We start from the raw sequence: 8,678 nt of genomic DNA, 5'->3' as shown, positions 1-8,678 counted from the left end.
AGTCCTATTATAGCAGGTCTTCGGTCTCTGGGACAGCAGAGTCTAGTGACCTGGTTATGCCAGTTTCTTTAGCCGCAGCGGTTGAGGCTAATAGGGCCTTTGAGACTCCCTACATGGTGGCAGCACGTAGTGGTGAGGATATGGTAGGTCCTGATGATGGTGTGTTGAAACCTCGTCTGAGGAACTCTGAAAAATTGGCGGAGTTGAATACATTTTTTGGACATTTGCCAGAGGAACGTGCATCAGAACTGTCATCTTTGTTGTCTGATTTTCCTTCTTTATTTTCAGATACACCGTCATGTACTCATTTAATTGAGCATGATATTGATGTTGGTGACGCAGAACCAATAAGACAGCGGTTCTATCGGGTGTCACAAGACAAACAGCGACATCTAGAGGCAGAGGTGAAGTACCTGTTGGATAATGGGTTGGCAAAGCCTTCCTATTCGAGTTGGGCTTCACCCTGTATATTGGTTAGTAAACCTGATGGTACACATAGATTCTGTACCGACTATCGTAAATTGAATAACATCACAAAATCGGATTCTTTTCCACTTCCAAGAGTTGAAGATTGTGTTGATCGTGTAGGATCCGCAAGGTTTGTGAGTAAGTTTGATTTGCTGAAAGGTTATTACCAAGTCCCTTTGTCATCTCGAGCTCAGGAAGTTTCAGCTTTTATAACACCATCTGGACTATATTCTTACTCTGTTATGAGTTTCGGTTTACGAAATGCTCCAGCCACATTTCAACGACTTATGAACCGTGTCGTTTCTGGTTTGCACGGATGTGCTGTGTACCTTGATGATGTGGTTGTGTATAGCGAGGAGTGGTCTGAACATCTGGACCGTATTCGGGCTCTCTTTACTAGGCTTGTTGACGCTCGTCTCACTGTAAATTTGGCCAAGTGCGAGTTTGCCCAGGCTACAGTTGCATATTTGGGGAAGATCGTAGGGCAGGGGCAAGTGAAGCCGGTCCATGCTAAAGTGGTGGCTATTGATAAGTTTCCTGTTCCTACCACCAAAACCGAGTTGCGGCGCTTTTTGGGGATGGTAGGGTATTACCGTAGTTTTTGTTCCAACTTTTCTACGGTGGTAGCCCCTTTGACTAACCTGTTAAAAGCTAAAGTGAAATTCGAATGGACGGTGACCTCTCAGACTGCTTTTGATAATGTCAAGTTGTTGTTGACTTCGGCTCCAGTTTTGATGGCACCCCGTTTAGATCAGCCTTTCCAGATGCAGGTTGATGCAAGCCATGTGGGGGCTGGTGCGGTGCTCCTGCAGAGTGATGAGCAGGGGGTGGACAGGCCAACATGTTACTTCTCAAGAAAGTTTAATTGTCATCAGTTGAATTATTCAACTATTGAGAAGGAAACATTGGCGTTAGTTTGGGGTCTACAGCAGTTTGATGTATATTTAGCTGGGGGTGCTGTTCCTATCACTGTTTACTCAGATCATAATCCATTGACATTTCTCCACTCTTTAAAGAGTCCTAGTCAGCGCCTTATGCGCTGGGCTTTATTTTTACAGCCATACAATTTAGAGATACGGCACATTCGGGGCGTGGACAATGTTATGGCTGACGCTTTGTCCCGTGCTCCGGGTGGGCTGGAGTGAATGTTTTGTCTTGTCCCATCTTTCTCTCTCTTCCTGTTTCTGCACTCTCTTCTTTTGCCTAGTCTCCTTAAATGTAGCTTTCCAGGTACCGGGATTTGCTGGAGTTCTGGTAATGGGGAGGGGCGATTGGAGCTGGTGGAGGGGTTGGGGGGGGGCCTGTGGACCAAAGAGTTTTTCTGTCCAGTCCATGTATGCAGTTTATCTACATCTCGGAATCAAAGTTAAGTGCTCACTTTTAGATATAGAAATGATTTTTAAAATTAAAAATTGTTTATTTTGCTGTGTGGGGGTTTTTGCAGAGGCCTTTTTAGGGGCCTCTGTCTTAAGGGAGGGGGTGTTACGGTCTTGGACCTGTTAGCTCCTCCTCCTCTGCGGTTTGCCTGTTCGTTATGTCTCCCCTAATAGGTGAGCAGAGCACAGGTGTGGCGTGTTGCGGGTGATTGCTCCAGGACCGCGTGTGCTTGTTTCCAGTATCCTGGGTGTTAAAAGCTCTCCAGACCGGGTTGAAAGAGGCCGCCGCTTCTCCTTCTCTCCTGCACCGTTTTGTTGATTTTGTTTCCTTTTGCATGACACTTCACATACCCTGATGGCATACGTTTTCGTTTCTTAAGTTTAACAATTACACTGACTTTATTTATTTTACGTTGCTCATTCTTTATCTTTAATAAATATATTTTTGAAATCAAATAATCCGCGTGGTCTCCCCTCTCTGTTGCATAGCCCGGTAGGCTGTATGTAACAATATGTAGCAGGCTCAGGCTGGTTAGCCCAAGTTCCATTTAGGATGTAGCAGGCTCAGGCTGGTTAGCCCAAGTTCCAATGAGGATGTAGCAGGCTCAGGCTGGTTAGCCCAAGCTCCAAGAGGATGTAGCAAGCTCAGGCTGGTTAGCCCAAGCTCCAGGAGAATGTAGCAGGCTCAAGCCCGTTAGCCTAGCTCTGATTAGCCTGGGCTAATGGGATCAGTTGGATCAGGCTCAGGTTAGCAAGGTTAGCTCAGAGCAGAGGTATAGTGTCATTTTAAACTCATGGTAGTCACGCAATCTTCTTAAAAGTTCAGGATGAAATTTCTATATAAATGACTTGTACAACTTAAAAAACTACAACTTAAAAGGAGTAAAATACTATGAAATCCATTTAAATTAAATCAGTCCAGAGAGAGACACTGAGCAGACCTTAGACTAGCTACTATCTTGCCATAATGGTAACATCAAACCAAACTATTACTTTCAAATAAATAATCAACATCTAAACCTCTGTTAATTCTCAATAAGAATTTCTGAAGACGTCTGACAGAAATAAAGTCAGTCTGGTTACTAATAAGTGAAGCTGGTAATGCTGTTTGTGGAGTTGATTAATCAGATCTTGAGAGATTTGATGTATTTTATCTTCAGTTGATTTCATCCAAGGTTGTGGCTGGAAGTAGTTCTTGTGTTTCTCTTTCCTTCAGTGATTCTGCTTGTTAACAGCAGGTGTTCATCAATAATGCACAATCATTATTCAATCACTTAATTATCTCATTACCTCCAACACTGATTAAGTGTTACATTAAACAGCCTGTAGTGTGCACACTAAGCAGTGTTCATTTCATCTGGGCAAACCCATGTGGGGCCTACATGGAAACTGGGGGCAAAACTGGCTGGGCCCCAGTTAGATAGCCCAGGTCAAACCCATTTGGGCCCCACATGGCTGTGCTGGCTGGGTTGGTTTCAATATATAGGATGATGCACCAGGGTGGGTCCACTGAAGAGGATGATGTGCAACTATGCCATCAAAACCTGTGCAAATTTAAGATTTTTTTTTTTAATAGCTGTCCATTGTAGTGACCACCACTGCATGAAAAGTGGGATTTTCGACAGTTACCGGCGCTGTAGATTGTCGTGGAAGTTCAGGTTTACGACTGCAAACGGCAATTTACAGGCAACACTGCAAACTGTCGGAAATTGTCGGAAATTGACGTGGGACTTGCTTGCCCCGTGACCCCCCTCCCTCTAATGCTTTAACATGTAAATGAGACTGCTGTGAGCTTTACAAATGCAAATGAGGGTAGCAGGGGGAGTTTTATCCCAGGTGACTCAAAGGTATTAACTTAATTCTAAAAAAAATACAATATTTATTTATAACGCAAAATTAAAAACAGCCAAGGCTGACCAAAGTGCTGTACAGGGCAATGGATAAAATGCAGGGCAGAAACAGGACAATTAAAAAAACAAACAATAGTTGTGTCAAGGGGTATTAAAAGTTTTCAAGGATGTTTTGAAGATGGAAATTGAGGGAGCTAGTCTGATATAGAGGGGTAGACTGTTCCAAAGTTTTGGGCCTGCAGTCGCAAAAGTGCAGTCGCCTCGATTTTTAAGTCTGGATCTGGGCACGATGAGAAGACAGTGATCACTGGATCTCAAAGTACGAGATGGAGTGTACGGGCAGAGGAGATTGGTCAGATATTGGGGGGCCGGTTTGTTAAGAGCTTTATACACAAATAGTACAATTTTCAAATCAATCCTGAATGTGACAGGTAGCCAGTGGAGTTTGAATAAAATAGGGGTGATCGACTCATATTTGCGTGTCCCGGTGAGAAGTCTAGCCGCTGCGTTTTGAACTAGCTGTAGACGAGAGAGAGAGGCCTGAGATAGCCCAAAATAAAGTGAGTTACAATAGTCTAAGGCCATCCTTAAAAATATTCTTGTTTGCCGTAACCCGACCGACCCTGTCAATTTAGTAGCCTACCGACCCAATTATTTATTTTTTCCCCCTTTTAGTCCGACCGACTTGCCGGCTGAAACTTGTGTTAAGACCAACCGCTTTTTTGTAACTCTTCAAACAACTAATATAAATGCAATAGAATAATATTAGTTATTAAGTATTGTGAATATAAATTCCGTAGGCCTGCATACAAACATAAGCTATAGCAGTGTGATTTTTATTTCAAAATAAGAGATTTTTGTTTAACGGTAACACCAGTGACACAACTCCAGGGGACCACTACTTTCATTATAAATTTTATAATATGTATTCTGCATTTTTTTTATATATATCATTTACATAATATATTTGATAGTTATGTATACATTATTGTATTTTAAATGGTGTAAAAATCTGTTATTGACCTCAAAATAAAGCATTTTCCCTCTGTACATGACTGTGGGGACGAGCACTTCTGTGGTGCTTGAAATTATATATAATTCATAAAAATCAAATATTGCCACATTGATGGCTCAAGAGGGTGTAATTGTTCAAATAACATATTGTTTTATTTTAAAATGTAAAGAAATTGTAACCCTAAAGTGTTTTTTAAGTGTAATATTTCTGTAAAGGCTAGGGACAGAAAAATGGACATTTTCATAGAATGACCCTCTTACATTTTAGCTTAAATTGATATATTTAATGAAAGTAGCTAGATTAGTTACTATGTGTCATTAGCAATAGCCAATGTTATGTAAAAAAGACACAAAACCATTTATTTCAACAATTAATTTCAATCAGGCTTTGCCACAAAGGTAAAATGTGCATTCCATGCAAACAGCATCACAATATCTTAGAGCCCAACCACTGTGCATAATACAACATGAACATAAGATTGTATTTGACTCATGCTGCATACACATACGCAATGACAAGAATTATGCCTACTGTACATATAGAGTTACAACTACGATTAGAGTTGTTTACATAAAATGTACCTCGTTTCTATTTTGCATTAAAAATGTTTGTGGCCCCTTTAAGAAATCCCTCTCTTCTCGCGATACTATTCACTTGTGCTGGACGCGTGCGCGCGACCAGAGAACGGCAGCCATTTTTCATTGTTCAGGAGAGCTCCATGACGGTGCGTGCATCGATCGGACTCTATGTTATACGTTCTTCTTTCTTGGTAAATATTACTCCAATATCTTTAATATGCACAAATAAGTTGTGAAGCGAAGTTAAAAGAACATTTGATGTGTACATTTTTGTTTATAGATTTATTTGGAGCGCATGTGTGACGAGTGAACCTCGTGGTGATCGGACGGTAAAGGATTGGGTATGTACGTTTTATGGTTTATGGGGGAAATGACTGATGGCATGTTTATTTGATAAATCTGTTAATGAGTTGAATCTATATTCTGTGATTATACAGTATAACTTTATGGTTAAATGCATATTTCTGGTTCCGCATGGCATGATTAAACGTGGGTTGTGGCTTTGTTAAAGTGCTTTTATTTCTCTTGTAACTTAGGCCTAAGTTACCTCAGCCACTGCCGTATTCCAGTTTGTGTTATCGTATTTAATTGTAGCCTAACATATTTTGGTTTGGAGAAATCAATTTAAATCTGACCAGTTGCAGTGTATTACACTGCATTTCAGTTTGAATTGAGTTAAGTATTCTGTGGATTTGGGCATTGATCCACTGGTTAAGCTTTTTGTGACATTTGATTGTCATCTTCAAATTTACTGTAACTTTTTTTTTAACTAGTGAAATCTATTTTTTTTCTTGTGAAATCTCTTCGAACAAGGCAAACTTTTTTCTTAATCAGACTTTTATCTGTTTAATTGTGCTTCCATTGACCGCTGTCACTTATTTTAAACAGCAGTCAGAATAAAACCCCAATTTCAAAAAGCATAGTTTGCTTCCGGTGTGTAGCCTATTTCTGCAATTTCACCCGGTTGCATTTTTTCTCCTTTGTTTAAATTTACTGTGACTTATGTTGTTCTTATTAATTTTACTGTGACTTATGTTGTTCTTATTAATATCACTCTCAATTAATTGTTTTCCAGCTGCCTTTAAGACATATTACACGACAGTGCGCAGGAGCTTCAGGTACAAACAACCAGATCTTGCATTGCAGGCGGAAGCTGTGGTGAATTCAGCTCGGAGTCGAGCGAGAAGAAAGACGGTAAGATTTATTAGATTAGATTCGTTTTTGGTCAATGTGACTATTTTTCAGGTGCATTAATAGATGTGTGTTGTCCATACGCAGTGCATTGCGCAGTACTGATTGTCTTTATTGGTTTTAACAGCTGCTAGAAGCGAGACAGAGTGTGCTAGCTGAGGATGAGGTGGGCCTTAGGAAGTGTGCTACCATAGACCTGATGTCTGATGAGGAAGACGGCATCGTTGGCGGGGTGTCTGGATGGATTGTGCGACCTCCGTCCTGTCGCAGCCAGGAGCTCACCGAGCTCTGTGCTACGCTGCAGTCGAGATTAGAGTCGACTCCAAAGTACAGGGCAACGCACCACAGACGTCTGCAAAATGGACCGAATTCAGACAGAATGCCGCTAGTTACCTGCAGCTGTATTTTGTCAGGCCTTGTGAAATGTAAGAATATTCTGTTTTTCATGATTTCATCATAAAGCAAGAGGTCATGGGATTGATGGCTATTATTTGTTTGATAATTGTAAATAATCCTGTAATTTACAGGAAGCAGTATGCCATCTTCACAACTCTGAGACAAATTGTGGGAGCTACGAACTGGATCAAGGTAAAAAAAAAAAAAGAAAGAATCTTACATTCTTTTATTTTTTTACTTTCATAAAAACTTACAAACATTTTAAAGGTAAGATTCAAAGAATATGCTTTCATTCTCTTGTATAAGAAAATAGATCCGTTATAGTTTACGATCTTAATCATACATTTTGTTTCCATAGAGTAACCTCGCCTCATAACGAGGGCGTAACCTCACATTTACTCAGAGCTATGTCTGCAAGTCCAGATTTTCATGACGCTGATCATGACGACATTGTAAGTAACTTTTACTATTTTCTCCTTGTTTCATTTTACTGTGACTTGAGTTGTTTTTATTCATATCACTCTCATTTAATTGTTTTCCAGCTGCCTGTAAGACATACTACGAGACAGTACGCAGGAGCTTCAGGTACAAACAACCAGATCTGGCATTGCAGGCCGAAGCTGTGAAGAGTTCAGCTCGGAGTCGAGCGAGAAGAGGGTAAGATTTTTAGTCAATGTGACTATTTTTCACGTGCATTAATAGATGTTTTGTGTCCATACACAGTGCATCACAGTACTGATTGTCTGTATTGGTTGTTTTTACAGCTGTTAGAAGCGAGACGGTGTGCTAGGTGAGGATGACGTGGGTATTTGGAAGTGCGCCACCATAGATCTGATGTCCGATGAAGTTCAACCACCAGCCAGGAGCTCACAGAGCTCTGTGCTACGCTGCAGTCGAGATTAGAGGCGACTCCTAAATACAGGGCAACGCACCACAGACGTTTTCAAAGTGGATTGAATTCAGAGAGAACGCCGCTAGTCACCTACTACAGCTCCGAAGATGAAAACAGACACTGAGCTTCCAATTTGTTGTGTGTGCAGATGATCTATGCTTTGTACATAGGTGTATATTGTTTTGTGTCTGTGCTAATAAAGCTCTTTCTTTGAATAAACAGCATGTCCCTGGCAAATTTTCCATTCCTTTATAAATTCATGTCCTTGATGGTAATAATAGTGTAGTCCATAGGTTAACAATGACATGAATATACCACAGAATAGCATATTATGAATATAAAAAAATAATTTATATATTATTATTTATATGAATATTATAATTTTTTGAATTTTTAATGAGCGAGGGTGACCAATAGTAACAGATCTGCCAACCAATCACGAGTGATTTTTCTTGTTTAAACCACGTGGGTTCAACCAATAGTGAGTGAGGAAATTCAAGCCTTTCTCTGGCGGGAGCTGCTATTCATATGGTAATTAGAGCCATTCACACCTCCGGCGCGAGCGCTCTGCATACGTCATGGTTCGTTTCCGACAATATTCGGCACAGACGAACGCGACGTTCACAGGCTGTAAATTGTCGTTAACTGCCGAAAATTAGGGAGATTTACGGCCGTTTACGGGGTCGGAAATCCCAATTTTCATGCAGTGCACTATACATGAAAGGGTTAATCCATATAAAACAGGGCTTAATCTTGCAAAGTACATTTTGGTGCTACTGCTATCATTACGTTAGTAATTAATTAAGTTAACTAAAGTGTCGCTATGTTGTGAGAAGGTATTCCTTTGCAGAGATCCCAACCCTAACCCAGTCAACACGTTGATCTCACAGTGATCTCTCCATATGACCACAA

The 8,678-nt window shown here is 40.6% G+C and overlaps 1 long non-coding RNA gene across 2 annotated transcripts; it reads left to right on the top strand.

The window, feature by feature from the left end:
* The first annotated feature begins 5,191 nt into the window (after nt 1–5,191).
* LOC311286799 lies at nt 5,192–7,531 on the top strand. 2 transcript variants are annotated; one of them, XR_014626647.1, is made up of 7 exons: nt 5,192–5,478; nt 5,568–5,628; nt 6,363–6,481; nt 6,606–6,903; nt 7,006–7,066; nt 7,233–7,326; nt 7,417–7,531. It is a non-coding gene; the product is annotated as an uncharacterized lncRNA (long non-coding RNA). The 2 variants fall into 2 exon arrangements; XR_014626648.1 differs by having other exon boundaries at nt 5,472–5,628.
* The last annotated feature ends 1,147 nt before the right edge of the window (nt 7,532–8,678 follow it).

Source organism: Rutilus rutilus (assembly GCF_951802725.1).
Source record: "Rutilus rutilus genome assembly, chromosome: 2".
Taxonomy (NCBI): domain Eukaryota; kingdom Metazoa; phylum Chordata; class Actinopteri; order Cypriniformes; family Leuciscidae; genus Rutilus; species Rutilus rutilus.
The sequence above is the reverse complement of the archived record's forward strand: the minus strand, read 5'-3'. Positions and strand labels throughout refer to the sequence as shown.